The sequence below is a fragment of the Tasmannia lanceolata genome, unplaced genomic scaffold (genome assembly GCF_043159265.1).
Source record: "Tasmannia lanceolata isolate RefF3 unplaced genomic scaffold, GAP_Taslan_0.1 ptg000020l, whole genome shotgun sequence".
Lineage (NCBI taxonomy): Eukaryota > Viridiplantae > Streptophyta > Magnoliopsida > Canellales > Winteraceae > Tasmannia > Tasmannia lanceolata.
This window is the reverse complement of record NW_027518697.1, coordinates 33,116,912-33,132,760: the sequence shown is the minus strand read 5'-3', so window position 1 is coordinate 33,132,760 and position 15,849 is coordinate 33,116,912. Positions and strand designations below refer to the sequence as shown.

Here is a 15,849-nt window from a genome sequence, read left to right as displayed (position 1 = left end):
TGAATTTCTCTCAACATGAAATTTTGACGCATGGGTTTTCTTTCTTTTTGATTGGCTGATCTTTGTTGCTGTTTTTATCTCTGAGATTGAATTCTATTAAACAACTACAGTTTTGGTTCTAGATTTAAGTGTTTTATGCAGTTTTTTTGGTAGATTTTGGCTTCGACTTTGGAAGAATCACTAGAATCTAAACAACCTCATGCATCGCTTCTTTGGCTTCTGTTTAGTACTTCTTTTTGGATTTGATAAGCACTTATAATTTTTTACTCTCTTTATCTTCTTGGCTTATGCCTGTGTTCTTATTGTTTATGTTAAATTTATATTTTTTATAAGTGTTTTATGAAGTATTTGGTGTGTGTGTGTGTGTATAGCTGAAGAGAAAAGAAATGAATTTTTTGGTTTCTTTGAAAATTCTACGGATTTGCTCCCTCTGCAGATATACCTTCTTCCGTCCTCTCTCTCTCTCTCTCTCTCTCTCTCTCTCTCTCTCTCTCTCACGAAAGTGTAAAGCTCCATCTCTTCCCTTTTTCTTTTGTTCTTTGTAGGCATTTTTTAAGGTTTCTTTATCCCTTTCTTTTTCTTCTGTTCTTGATAGCTATTTTTAGGGTTTCTTGCCTTTTTTTCTTGTACTTTTATTTCTATTAACATTTCCTAAATTTTCTCCTCCTTACTACTCAGGCCTGTTCGTTTGAGATTATGACAATTGATGGTGAGCCCCCAAACTTATTAGGCCCTGTTTGTTTTGTATTTTGACCACCGATTGTTAGTTATTGGACTCAAAATAAACATCCAAAACAAAAAGGGCTTTACTGTTGTGGCTTGTGACAAAAGCCTGATTCTATAGCAGAAACTAAGACTTTTGTCTTGATTTATTGATAAGCTTGTGATTAAGGCCCTGTTTGTTTCAGATTGTGACAACCGATTGTGAGGTCCCCATTTGATTATTGGCTGTAAATTCAACACGATTTTGGGCCAACAATCGGTTGGTGGCTCACAATTGGCTGTCATAATCTGAAACGAATAGGGCCTAAGCCATCTGATTTCTTTACACAGAGGAAATTAATATAGTTATCTGGTCCGTCTAATGGATTGTGGATTGTCTTTCTCAAATTCGAGGTACGTAGGAGAGCTTTAAGCCTTTGATGTTTACCCTTTGGAAATCAATGTAGTTATCTAGTCTGCCTAATGAATATGTGGAGTTCTCTCTCTCTCTCTCTCTCTCTCTCTCTCTCTCTCTCTCTCTCATTTTGGTTTACTAAACATTTTATCTGTCACTCTTCTTTTTCAGCTTTTCCCTCTAAATGGTTTCTACTAATACTCTATACATATCTGCAAATCAAATCCTGAATTAGAAAAGATTTTTTTCTCTTTTAAAAAATGAACCTAACCTATAGACTGTTGTATTTCACTACAAGATATTCATGCATTCTTTGGATTATTGGGTTTTGCACTAGCTTACTTTGTCCTTTATTTTTTTAACCAGCTGCAAGAGCTTATTATAATTCCTAAAAAACTTTGAAAGGCCAACTACTAAAGATAAGAGAATGTGAGTTGGTGCAATTATTAAAACATGGCAGTGCTAATATTAGTAGTAGCCTTTTCTTATTATTTATTTGGTTTGTATTTCTGATTTTTATGTTTGTGTGGTACCTTGTAGGGAGGAGGGTATCCCCACGAACCCACGACGATTGGTGTCGGGTTTGATATTTCTGAGAGTAAGCATTCTTTTCCGTGAACCTGGGACTATGGAATATTTCAAATTTCACGCAAAAGAGCGATGACCAGAGTCGCCACGTAGGTAAGGGACCTAGGACCCATAAATGGCACTGTAAACTAATCTACGATCCTAGAGAGTCAGGTACATTACCTGATTACAAGAAGGGAAGGTGTTAGGCACCCTTCTCGCCTGGTAAAACCGGTCTTTAATGCCAAGAGTCTTATTTATTTAAATTTAATCAAAAGGATTGACAAATTATTTGAGATGTGCGATCTATGGGATATGCCACCTAAATGATCTAATTGGATGTAATGCCTAATATTTTATTTACACAAAAAAAGCAATCGATAGTATACACAAAAGTGCGAACAATGAGAAGGGATAAAAAGGAAAAGAAAATAGTGCGTCTGAACTTGGAGGCCACCCAAGCTGCCTACGTACCCCAACAGCTGGGGATCAAGTCGCTCGTAGTTCAACATCCTAAAGCGCTTAAACAACATGCTTAAATGCCTAACTTATGGGACAGGGACTAGGACTGGTGATTGACCTTGTGGTGTGCTTGAGGGTTCTATCTAGGGTCTATACATGCAACTAATGCAAATGACCTAACCTTCTATGTGCAACTAAGCTTGACCTGAGGGATTGAGGGTTCGCCGGCGACCTATAGCTAAGGTTCAACTAGCTTAATGACTAAGGGTTCCTAATGAGCTCTAAAGGTTCCTAAAGGGATTTCAAATCCAAAAGCTTTTAAGAGTTTCAAATTCTTCTGGGTTTGTTGAGTTTTTTAGAATTTTCTTGAAGCTTTTAATTATCTGGGAATTTAATGTGTTTTGTAGGTTTTTAAATTGTTTAACTAGTTAGAAATATTTCACTTGAAGCTTTTATCTATTTTGTTATTTTGTCCTCTGAATTTCCGGTTAGTTTTTTATTAGCTTTTATTTTTATCGTTTTGTTGTTTTCTTCTTTATTAATTTCTATTTTGTATTGAATTTTTATGTTAATTGTTTGATTGACAGGTTTTGAGTTAATTGTTTCTTTCTTTGTCTTTTTAGGCTTTTTAGTTTCCTCTTACTAAGTTCTTTTGTTCTTCCATTTTTTTTATCTTATTATGTTGGGTGTTGCAACTTTCATCTTATTATGCCATCTTATGTCTTTTTATTAGGTCATCTTTGTTTAATTTTGTTCTATTGTACCATTTCTTTAATTTTGTCTCATTATGTCCACTCTTTAATTTTTTTCTTATTTTGTATCTTCTTTGTGAAAATCAAGTGGTTGGAATTCTCGGATGCAAGTTGTTGTGCTTGTTAAATCCGATTTCTAATCGTGTGTTTTCATGTTAACTCTGATTATGCGTCGATCTGTTGATTCCAAAGTTCAAGTGATGGGTATTTTGAATTATCCGATTGATGGCTCATGTAACTGTTGAAGTGAACTTATATTCGCTATGTGCTGTGTTGTGAATTGTGAAATACTTTCATGTGTGTTCGACTGATGTAAGGAGGGCTTCCTATGCGATGTGTTATGTAGAATTCCTACACTTGAAGAATATGGGAGTGCCAATATCATATACCTCATGTGTATCTTGTTAGGTTTTAAATTTTAAGTGATATGTTCACACCCTCTTTATTGCCCGAGCCACCCCCTTTGTAGTGTAGAAAAATTAGTCATAAATATAGCAAAAAGGGGGCTACCCGAGGGAATAAAATGGGGTGAATGGGGCTGCAAGATTGAGTGGGCTGCAAAGGTGAAATTGATTTTGCCCAAAAACTTCGAAAAGCCCTTAGAGCTTAAGAGATCCGAAATTCTATCCCAGGGCTCTAATAAGGTTTCCTAATGGATTTTTAAAACTACAATTAATTTAGAGCAAGAAAATCCAAACATATAGTTGAAATTAATCTTAAACAAGCCCAAAGCATGGAAACATGACCTTTAAATATGTAATCCTAGAAATAGAAAAGAAAACATAAGAACATACCTTCCAAGTAGAGAAACTCGCCTAGAGGTGATCCAAACTCGAAGGATTTGGCGTCAAGAGGGTTCGGCCATAAGATTCTTGGGCAAAAAGATTCAGCCACCAAATATAATATCGAGTTCGACCATGCAAGATCTTGCCCTAAAGGATTCGGCCCCAATAGTGACAGTGAATTCAATCAAGCTCCTTTTATAAGACTTGAATGAGAGTCCCTTCTTAAACACAACCCTTATTGCAAAGGCATAATTCAAACAGGAAACCCAAGAAAAGTTTTGGACCGAAGTGATTTGGGGTATAAGGATGCTAGGCTGCAATTCGTTTCACAAGTCCTCCGAGTGCAGTCTTTTTTTCTAACACAAAAGAGAGTTGACAAAATCCAAATTTTTTTTTTTTTGGAATCCTTCTCTTAGTGAACCTCCTAGTAAAGAATTAGAATTCCAACAGGTATGTATAACACCAACAGTTTTGTTGACCCCTAAATGGGGCCCACTTGAATTTAGATAACTAAAGGTGGGTTACTAGTAGTAAAGGGGGACTCACCCCTCTCATCTCTCTCACTCACCAACCAGAAGCTTAGAATCTTCTTTCTCTCCCCCAAAACCCTCACGATTCTCATCAGAAAAAACAAAACCCAGAAAAAATGCTCGAAAAAAACTTTCCTTCAATCTGGTTCTCCATGTACAATTTTTCACCCCCACAGTTCTCTTCATCCTAATCAACATAGTAATTGGAACCATAATAGCTTTCTCATCCAAAAAATAAGAAACCCAGAGAACAAACCCCAACTCACACCTGCGGGTTCTGTCTTTGAAAGACTAAAATCCTTCAATCTCTACCGTAAAAAAACTGAAGAAATCTCCCCCATTACCACATTCCTCGAACACCCTTCTACCCACCAAACCCTAGAAAATTCGGAAACCCTAGTAGAGGAGGTCGACCCGCATTTTGGGAGGAGTGTGAACTTTATGACCATGGTTTGTAGTTGATGGGCCCTCTATGGGGACTTCTTCTACCCCATTTAAGGGCCAATAATATCTTCTTCAATACCTTGTAGAGCTCCCCTATATTGCCCTTCAAAACCCTCTTTAAGGACTAGTAACCCCACCTAGTTAGCTGAAAATCCTTTTGTGTGAACTTGAGGACCATGACAGTTGATGGACCCTCTATGGGGACTTCTTCTACTCCATTTAAGGACCCATAATACCTTCTTTAATACCATGTGGAGACCCATGTACCATACAGAATCCCCCTTTACCTACTAGTAACCCAATATAGGTAGCTGGGAACCCTTGAGTGTGAACTTCATGACCACGGTTTGTAGTTGATGGGCCCTCTATGGAGACTTCTTCTACCCCATTTAAAGGCCCATAATACCTTCTTGAATACCTTGTAGAGATTCCCTACATTGCCCTTCAAAACCCTCTTTAGGTACTAGTAACCCCACCTACGTAGCTGAAAACCCTTTTGTGTGAACTTGAGGACCATGGTGGGCAGTTGATGGGCCCTCTATGGGGACTTCTTCTACCCCATTTAAGGACCCATAATACCTTCTTTAATACCATGTGGAGACCCATGTACCCTACAGAATCCCCCTTTACCTACTAGTAACCCAATATAGGTAGCTGGGAACCCTTGAGTGTGAACTTCATGACCACAGTTTATAGTTGATGGACCCTCTATGGGGAATTCTTCTACCCCATTTAAGGGCCCATAATACCTTCTTGAATACCTTGTAGAGCTTCCCTATATTGCCCTTCAAAACCCTCTTTAGGCACTAGTAACCCCACCTAGGTAGCTGAAAACCCTTTTGTGTGAACTTGAGGACCATGGTGGGCAGTTGATGGGCCCTCTATGGGGACTTCTTCTACCCCATTTAAGGACCCATAATACCTTCTTTAATACCATGTGGAGACCCATGTAATGCCCTACAGAATTCCCCTTTACCTACTAGTAACCCAATATAGGTAGCTGGGAATCCTTGAGTGTGAACTTCATGACCACGGTTTGTAGTTGATGGGCCCTCTATGGGGACTTCTTCTACCCCATTTAAGGGCCAATAATATTTCTTCAATACCTTGTAGAGCTCCCCTATATTGCCCTTCAAAACCCTCTTTAGGTAATAGTAACCCCACCTAGGTAGCTGAAAACCCTTTTGTGGGAACTTGAGGACCATGGTGGGCAGTTGGTGGGCCCTCTATGGGGACTTCTTCTACCCCATTTAAGGACCCATAATACCTTCTTTAATACCATGTGGAGACCAATGTAATCCCCTACAGAATCCCCCTTTACCTACTAGTAACCCAATTTAGGTAGCTGGGAACCCTTGAGTGTGAACTTCATGACCACAGTTTGTAGCTGATGGGCCCTCTATGGGGACTTCTTCTACCCCATTTAAGGGCCCATAATACCTTCTTGAATACCTTGTAGAGCTCCCCTATATTGCCCTTCAAAACCCTCTTTAGGTACTAGTAACCCCACCTAGGTAGCTGAAAACCCTTTTGTGTGAACTTGAGGACCATGGTGGGCAGTTGATGGGCCCTCTATGGGGACTTCTTCTACCCCATTTAAGGACCCATAATACCTTCTTTAATACCATGTGGAGACCCATGTAATGCCCTACAGAATCCCCCTTTACCTACTAGTAAGCCAATATAGGTAGCTGGGAACCCTTGCGTGTGAACTTCATGACCACGGTTTGTAGTTGATGGGCCCTCTATGGGGACTTCTTCTACCCCATTTAAGGGCCCATAATACCTTGTTGAATACATTGTAGAGCTCCCCTATATTGACCTTCAAAACCCTCTTTAGGTACTAGTAACCCCACCTAGGTAGCTGAAAACCCTTTTGTGTGAACTTGAGGACCATGGTGGGCAGTTGATGGGCCCTCTAAGGAGACTTCTTCTACCCCATTTAAGGACCCATAATACCTTCTTTAGTACCATGTGGAGACCCATGTTCATTGTTGAAGCAGTCATGGTTCACTTGTTTTATCTTGGATTTCATTTAGTAAATTATTGGTCCAATGGTGGTCATTGAATTCCAATTGCTAGTGCTAATCTGCTTTCTTTCTCAAAAGGTCTGATGCTATGAGTTTTTTTTTTTAAAGTCATGTGAGTTAATACTCGCCTGATGCCCATGTGGACCAAAATTTGTACAGACCTCCTAATCTGTTTTGGGGGTTTGTCCTTGTTGTTGTGCTTTGAGAAAATTCATATAGAACACTGATCTTTGCACTTATTGGTCAGCTCTTTTGTTTCTTGTTTGCTTTGCTTGATATCTAAGAAGCCAGACCTTAGAGGTTACAAACATGATACATATTTTCAGCTTAGTATGAGAATTGTAATAATTGTTGGTTTTCTTGCTAGCTTTTCTTCAAAATAGTAGTGATTGGGAATATGAGTTTATGCTATGGCTTGGATTTTATTGATTTTCTTGCTAATTTCTTTTAGAGATGATGAGGATCAGAATTTTAATGATGGTCAATATAACTGAGTTTTTGGGTTATGAATTGATCTTGGTGATTTTGATTTGGTTGTTCATTGCCATACAATTTTTATCCAGTCAGGAGCTATGGCAAAGCCTTGAAAGATGTTGATGCGAAAGAGTGATAGACTGAAAGTAAGAAAGGCTCCAAGAAGGTCGGAAAGGAGTTTAAGAGGGGAGGAGAGGAAAACGGGAGCTGTGAAGAAGAGACGAACACATGTAAGTGTGTATGTTGTTAATTGTATAAATCATAGTAAGTTTTTTCATTTACGACATATATTTTGGCGATGTAATTTATTTTGCAGGCTCCATACGTCCCAGCACGATGTTCTTCAGCTTCTTTCAAATCGGCAATGGACAGGATAAAGTTGCAGCCAGTCCATTCTGATGCCATAGAAAAGACTCATTTTCGACATCTGTTTGGCATTGAGGACATTATCATGCACAAGCTTTTGATAAGAGCTATCCACGATAAGTAGACTCCTACCACTAAGACGTTCACGTTAGGGAGTATAAATGCCCCTTCCTTCCAAGCGATGTTGCACTGGCATTAGGACTGCCACTTAGTGGAGAGAGAATGGAGGTCGTGAGGGTTCTCTCATTCGACAGGACAAAACCCCAACCTAAAGTGCCTGGCTGGCCATTTCTAGAGGCCAACGTGAAGGCATCGGTTATCGAGAATGAGAATACAGCAATAGTTAGAGAACGAAATCAAGCTTCGATAGAGAAGACCGTCAAATATGTTCTCCTGTATCTTTTTGCGTCTGTCCTTTTCACAAAAAACGCACATCGAGCTGACGAGCTGTTCTGGCCCTACATCGACGACATAGGAAAGATTGGCAAGTATAATTGGGCGATGGCAGTGTATGACTGGCTGGTAGATTACCTAGACAGAGTCAGTAAGGGTGGCAGGTACCTTGGTGGCTGCTCGTTGGTAATTCAGGTAATTTGGACTCGTGACGTTTAATATTCTAACTGCGCTGTTTATAGTATGATTAACATGGTGTTTCATATGTATGCAGGTATGGTTATACGAGCATACCACATTTTGGATTCCCACCAAACCAAGTGCTCGTCCACGTGTGCTTAAATGAGACTGGAAAGCAAACGAATCAAAGACACATCGATTAGTCGAGCAGAAGAAGATAAAGAAATCGGAGGTGAGATATAAAAAAATTGTTAACGTATATATCAATACTACTATCTTGTTAACTGACTATCTTTTCCAAAAATTCAGGTGGTGGTCACATTGAAAGTATCTATGTTGGAGAAGTCATAGGACCTAAAGGATGAGGTAATGCAGTCGAGCAGGACTATGTTGCCTACGTTATTTTATTTTACTTGTTGATATTTTAAAATTGATCATTGACTGTCATGTTTAAACATTAGGATGTTGAGGAGACAATGGAAACCGATAAGGAACAGTTGGAATCCGAGGGGATAGTTTTGGGAGTACAAAGTGAATTGAAGAAAGGAAGTAGTGAAGATGAGTGGAAGCATATAAAAATTTTGGCGAGAGAGAGAGATGTAGTGGATAAACAGTGGCAGATGATTAGAGCAGCATGGGAAGAAATTAAGAAAAAGAGAGGAAGATGTCGGAAAGAGAGAGGAGGAATTGAAAAAAGGATGGGAGCGTATGCGGACAACAAATGAAGGGACAGGGGGAAGAACGGAGGGGGTTGAGGAGGAGACGAAGGGCGAAAATGCATCTCAAGGTGCACGATTATCTTCGCAGCTGTGCGAGGATTGGATGGATTTACCTGACCTTGAATGTGACATGGATGCAACCGCCACCCTAATAGATGTATCGTCTCAGTACCCCGACTCACATGAAGAACGATTCGGCACCACACACGGGGTGATCGTTAAACCTTTGCAACAATTGTTCGAAATGGAGGTGAGCAAGGAAGTAGCACCATCTACTGAACAAATTCCTCGTAGCCCTGATGGTGAAGTTGAGCTGAAAGTGAGGGGTCCAAGGGATGAGATGGTGGATTCCGAATTAGGGAGCATTGTAAGGGGTGTGAAGATGGATGGAAGGAGTAGGAAACCTGAGAGAGTCAAAAAAAGCCCCTACTTATCAGGAAAGACTCGAAAGAGGAGGCAGAAGAAAGGGAAGAAAAAGGGGGAGGACCCCAACATACCTAAACCACCCCCGAAGAAGAAAGGGTATGACGGGAAATTCCCTAAGGGAAGGAGAACATCTCTGATAGAGAGACGTCTAAAGCATGAAAAAAAGGCAAGTATATGTGAATTATATTAGACCATGATTTAAGGTGATCAGAAACGAAAATTATTAACTAACAATTTAATACAATTTTGCAGTGATATTCTCATGGAAAAGGATGATGTACACCTATTAGCCGAAGACCTACAACACCTTCGGAATGTCAGAGAATACCTCACTGGCACTGTAAGTGTCATTTTTTTATCAATAAATTCTACATTACCATAGGTAATAATCTACATCTCACATTTACTTCTCTTCCTTGAAGATCGTGGATATATATGGGAAGCACGTACAGTCCTCCAACGAGGATGGGTTAGCAGATCATAGGGGCAGAATTGTCTTCGTTCCTTCGGTGGCACATGTAAGTGTAATTTCTATCATCCCACATTTCAGTTTACATAAGATTATATATGTAGTATCCCATTGAATTCCTTTTTTTTATAGGGAACTCTAACTGCAGTGGGGAGCGAAGTGACTGACGAGCAGAGGGTAGAAAAGTGGAAGACGGCGAAGGACGCTCTGCACGGTAGACTTATAGACCACCAGCTCGAAGCAGTAAAAATGGTACTATTGCCATTATGTGAAGACAGCCATTGGGTTCTTCTCATTGTCGATATGGTGACCAAAATCTTCCACGAATGCAATTTGTGTAAAGGAATGGAGTCCCAGGAACGAGCAGGATTGACCGTAAGTGGTTTAGCATCTTCAATGTTTTCCTAGTTATAAATCTATACGTATAACACTTATGTTTCCTAAACCTCTCAATGTTAACCACTTGCAGGTAGCATTGTTGAAGGAGTACTTCAAGGAAAGCGGTTGTGATATAGACCATTTTCAATATGCTCAGATGGACAATTTCCCACAACAGGCCAATGGGTCAGTATATTTAAATGTTTCTTTTTCTAGGGTATGAATTTGATTCGCTTAATACAACCGTTGTTATGCAGGTTCGACTGTGGTTTGTTCGTGCTTAAAGCGATCGAGCATTTGTATGAAAAGGATCATTCACTTTCACCAAGTGTGACATTCCCGCTTCCCGCTTATCGGGGACTGTGGCGATTTTCTTAAGGGGGATATATGAGTGAAAAATGAAGAAGACCTCCACAGCTTGAGAGACTTATGTCTTTCGCATATCGGGTTTACATTTATTTATCCACCTCGGGTAAATTATGTAAAGTTCTCATGGATGGTGTAAACGGGATGGATGTTGATGGTCCTTCCAGTGAAGTTTTGTGTGTATTTGTAAGCAAAATGGGGTAAATTTATTTGTAATTATTGGGCGCATATGTATAGGATAGAAACCAGGCTGTAGAAACACAGAGGGAGGGTTTGTTTGTATCTCAGCATACTGAGAATTATGTATTTCTAATTAAAAATCAAGTTCTGTCAAGTGATGGTGGTTGTGGCATTGGGTTCATTGCGAAATATGCTAAAGGACTTTGAAAATCATCAAATGTTTGTTCTGAAAGTTTTGGGGGAATTCTTATTTGTATTGGATGGAAATATGATTTATTTGTATTTAATTGTGGTTATTCTCTCTAGTTATTATTTTCATCCTCAGAGTTGGCAATGAGATCCCTGTTTTTTGTGCTTTTCCGGGTATTTATATTTTTATTGTAGCTGAAAATGTTAGGACTTTGTCTGAAAGAGCCCCAAATTGCCCCCAAGTCTTTGAAAACCATGATAAGATCGATTCCTTAATAGGGTAAAAGTGCTTTTGGATGCTTAGACAAAAGCTGAAAGTCTCATCTAAGAGGAGGCAGTTGAGTTCAAACTCTATTCTTTTTACACTTGTATATGGAGCTTTGTTATTAATTCCATTTTGGTGGGGATTTCGTTTGCTTAGTTGAATGAAACATCTAATGCTTTAGCCGTTAAAAAAAAATACACTATGATTATTGATTTTTTGTATTTCAGTTCGTATTTTAGGAAAGAAATAGGTTTTGTACAGGTGTAAAAATGAAGGATTTTGATACATTCTAATGCTCCATTTATTTGGGACATCAATGCCCTTCAAACGAACAAAAAATGGTCACTAAATATGGTACAAGGAAAAGAAAAACCCAAAAAAAATATTGCAAAATGATGAACTTTTTTTGGCCCATTATCTCAGTATTCGTCCAGTTTTTTGGCAGAAAGTTCTGTTTCGTTATTTGTTCCATTCTCCAAAATGAAAAACGAAATCGAATTCATAACTAAAATTTAGAGCATTTGAAACTCATCAAAATTTTTTCAAGTAAACGGTATTCTTTCAGTTATTTACACTGGAAAGTGAATTGATTCAGTTGAAATGGATTATATATATATACACAACCAAATTTCTTTTCCAGTTGTTGATCTATTTTCTTAGCAGCAGGAAAAAACTTATTTCAACAATGCTTGCAAGGTAGAACTCATTCCAGCTTCAGAAAACTGGGCAGCCTTCAACTATGAGAACTCATTCCACCTTTAGAAAACTGGGCAGCCTTCAACTACGATGCCTTTCGCAGTAGGACAAGAAGCCAAGGGGCACCCATCCAAGTCATTTCCCCACTAGTTGAGGCTAATATTCTCCAATCTGAAACACAGATACAACAACACTCCCATGAAGGCCAGACCGGCATCGAGCGCACCAGAAAGCACATAATTATGCCTCTGCCACCAGTCTCGCCGGTACTGATACACAACGAAGCCCGAAAGGAATCCAAGAATGACCTAGCTAGTCTAGTTAACAGCTGTGGCCGGCGGCATATTTCATGTGGCACCTATAAGGATAGGCATGTTGATGAGAGGGATCCATTTCTGGTGAGGGTAGGCCTTGTGGGCAAGCCACACAAGGAGAGGAGCAATTGCACCGCCGAGGAAGAACCAGTTTATGGCGGAGTATGTGCCGAGATCTCCGAAGATTCTGCGAGGCCCTATCAAACCCCAGATGACGGAGGCATCGTAGAATACATGGTCACCTGGGCAAGTCCATGGACTGTTTGAGGACAATAATTCAGTATCACAAATGTCTGGGATAGTCTCCAAGGGCCACCATGCAGTTCCCAAGTACACCAGTGCTGCTATGAGGGAACCCACCACCTGAAAATTTCATTCTATTCATCTTCATTGTCATTATTTAGAAGGAAAAAGATATTGTTAGGATGACAAATTTGGTTATTAATTTGTTCAATTGGGTAAAGAGGAAAGGTGGAAGAGGAGAGACACAAACCTGAGCCATGAACATTGTTCTTGGAGGAATCTTCATGTGATGACCAAGCTTGAAGTGTTGCAGAAATGTGATAGCCTGTGACATACTGATATACCCATAAACCTTGAAGCATATGTTAGCGACGGGGTATCCTGGGTATAAATACCCGAGTATATACTCTGTTGTGATATTTATCCCCGGCGTCTAGCAATATAATCACCAAGTCAGATAATAATATTGAAAACTCTATTAAGGATACTCTTGTCATTTTATATAAAAAAGGAAGGCATTTTTGTCATGAGAAAATGTTATGTGGATGATCATAAACTGAATGAGTTTGTGTGCATTGTTTACACCTGACTTGCGCTAAAAATGCAATTGGATTAGACGCTCAATCTGTCACCCACCCTATTTGTTTTGGATTTTGATAACCTATTAGGAGTCGAGAGCTGATTATTGGACACATAATTAAATGTCAATTTGAGTTGAATAATGACTTTTGGGCTCTCAACAATTACAATGTCCCCCTACTTTTTACATGAACTTTCGAAGCTCTGATGACAGTTACTTCATAAGTTCAGAATTTTGTGACCTAATTTCATGTAGCAGAACTAAAAACAAATTGAAGCATGGAGTCAGAATGCAGGAATTGACTTTCATCTACTCTTCATGTACTGTTCTGATCTTTCTCTTCGGGGAATTTACTCTGTTTGAAGACATCGAATATTTTATTTTAGGATTCTTCCCTGCCAAATAGACTCAAACCCAATATAAACTAGGTTTCGAGTACATTTTTTGAATTCAGTACACAAAAAAAGATAAATATATGCACACCACTAATTACAGTATACCAAAAAAGGGTTTCCCGTAGCAAAAAATTAAATACATGAACTAATTACTGTGCACACTTTCAATTAATCCACTTGTCCTCCTTCATCCGAGTGGAGCCTCCAATGCATTGTCCGTGGAGTAATTACGTGAAAAAAGGAGCTGCATAAGGTACACTCGACCTACAAACACCACCACCACACCGAATAAGTATGGAATCGGGAAAGTTTGATACTACTTATTGACCTCCATAAATTACGTATCACGTACCTATTGAAAACGGGGGCAGAGGGTCCAATGGCAGTTTCATCAGGCAGTTGTCTCTCCATGGGAGGTTCTCTGCAAGTCCTTTTGTTGTGGCCAAGTTTTCCACAGATCGTGCCTTTATGATGCACTCCACTCTGCAATTCGCGGTCAGATCTTCTCGTACGCGGCCGTCCATGTGGTCTTTTCGCAATTGGAGGTAATACAGTGTTGAGAGGTTCTGGAGGCACTTCCCATTGACTGCGATCTACTGTAGGGTGGAGGACCTCAGAGTACGTTTCCCGATACATCTCTATACGAAACCATTTCTGGCAATAATCGTACTCATCAAAATCCGTGATGGCAATGATTGCCATGGCATGTCCGCACGGCAGCCCAAGCGTTTGGAACTCACGACATGTATAGGTTTGCAGCAGCAAGTCTACGACATCATGATGATCACGGGACCTTACTTCAAATTTGTGCACACCTACTCGATAAGCATCATATCCACGACCTTGTTCCCTGGCCAGACCCAAATGTTTTTCTGCATAATGTGTGCACTTCGTTTCCCATTCATGACCCATCGCTTGACGTTTCTGTATGTATTCGGAGCTCTTAAAACGAGTCAGCTCCACCGCAGCTGCAATCGACAATTTTCTGGCATCCTTCAGCACTACATTGTAATACTCCGATCTATTGGTGGTCAACACATCATATCTATCCCCCTTGAAGTAGAAACTTGCCCAGTTTTCCTTGGGAATAGCGGCTATCCAGTTGTGTGCATTTTCACTCATCGCCTTAATTTTTTCCATTGTGTCTATGAAAACACTCTCTCAAAGCCCTAGCATCTCTCCAGAACAATTTCTTAAGTGAAGGGTCTTTGAAGTCGGTCTACAAATTGGCGGCGAGGTGACGCATGCAGTAGCTATGGTTTGCAATAGGCATTACTTTAGGCACTGCTTGCATCAACCCCTTTTGTCGATCGGAGCATAGGGTGAATGCGCCTATCCCCTCCGGCAATACGTGCCGCTTCACCAATAGAGGAACCAGCACCAGCTATCTTCATTCTCAGTCTCGACAACTCCAAAAGCTAATGGAACTAATCCGTTGTTCCCGTCTACCTCAACTGCGATCAGTAAGATTCCAAGATACTTTCCACGTAGATGCGTCCCATCGACCAAAACTATCGATCCGAGTGTTGCTGGAAAGAACGTATGCTGGGACCAAATGCCCAGAATAAACGAGCAAATTTATCATCTCCCCCTGGACGTAGATCTCTCGCTCGAAAAACATGCATGTAGGTGCCCGGGATTGTTCTCATCATCTCAATTATTAGTGCAGGCAGCAAGTAGTACGAGTCCTCCACATTTCCACACTTTATTTCAAGGATGATGTTCATCGCAAGGTGTGCTCTTCGGTAGGTCATGGTTATACCCCAGTGCGACTTGATGTACTGTCTTATGATCCTTGTCCCGACATCTTTTGGATGATCAAATAGGGGTAAGCATGTCTCGGCAACCCATGGTGATGTAGCTAGATGATTATCATTGCCCTTTAAGTGAGATGTACACGTATGGTCTCTGACAAACTTCTTCACTAACACATAAGTCATACGGTTAATGCCTGATATACGCCACTTGCAACCTGGTTCCTTGCATACAACGGCATACTTCTTGGGAGTTGACCGTGAGTTCTTGAACACGAATCCTTGCCGAATTGCATACTCCTTAATGACCTTCTTGAACTGCTTCATATTTGGATACATAGCCCCAACAGTTAACTCATCGAACTGAAGATTATTTGCATCTACCTCATCAGCCCCAACATACATGTCGTCTACTTCGATTGGTCGACTTGTGCCAGCAAGTAGAAATGGCCGACCATTGCCGGTAGGGGGAGCCACTTCTGTTGGCCTAAGGTTTTCACCAGAATCTTCTTCGTGATTTTGATTTCCATTATAATTTTCAGGATCATGGGGGGCCTCATCACCCTGCTCATCCTGAACCTCAGCCTCAGCCTCGTCATCATCCTCATCATCATCCTCTGCAGGATCATCATCATTGTCATCTTTAGTTCTAAATTCTTCCAAATCACAACTGAAGACATGAAAATCATCCTTGAAAACATTAATATGCTCCAACGGCACATCTGCATCCTTCCCGGGGACAATGATATCTTCGGAGATATGGTTCCTATACATA

General features: G+C 40.2%; 1 pseudogene; it reads right to left on the bottom strand.

Moving 5' to 3' along the window:
* Positions 1-11,850: 11,850 nt before the first annotated feature.
* On the bottom strand, positions 11,851-14,460 carry LOC143853973 (oligopeptide transporter 7 pseudogene; annotated as a pseudogene).
* Positions 14,461-15,849: the final 1,389 nt, after the last annotated feature.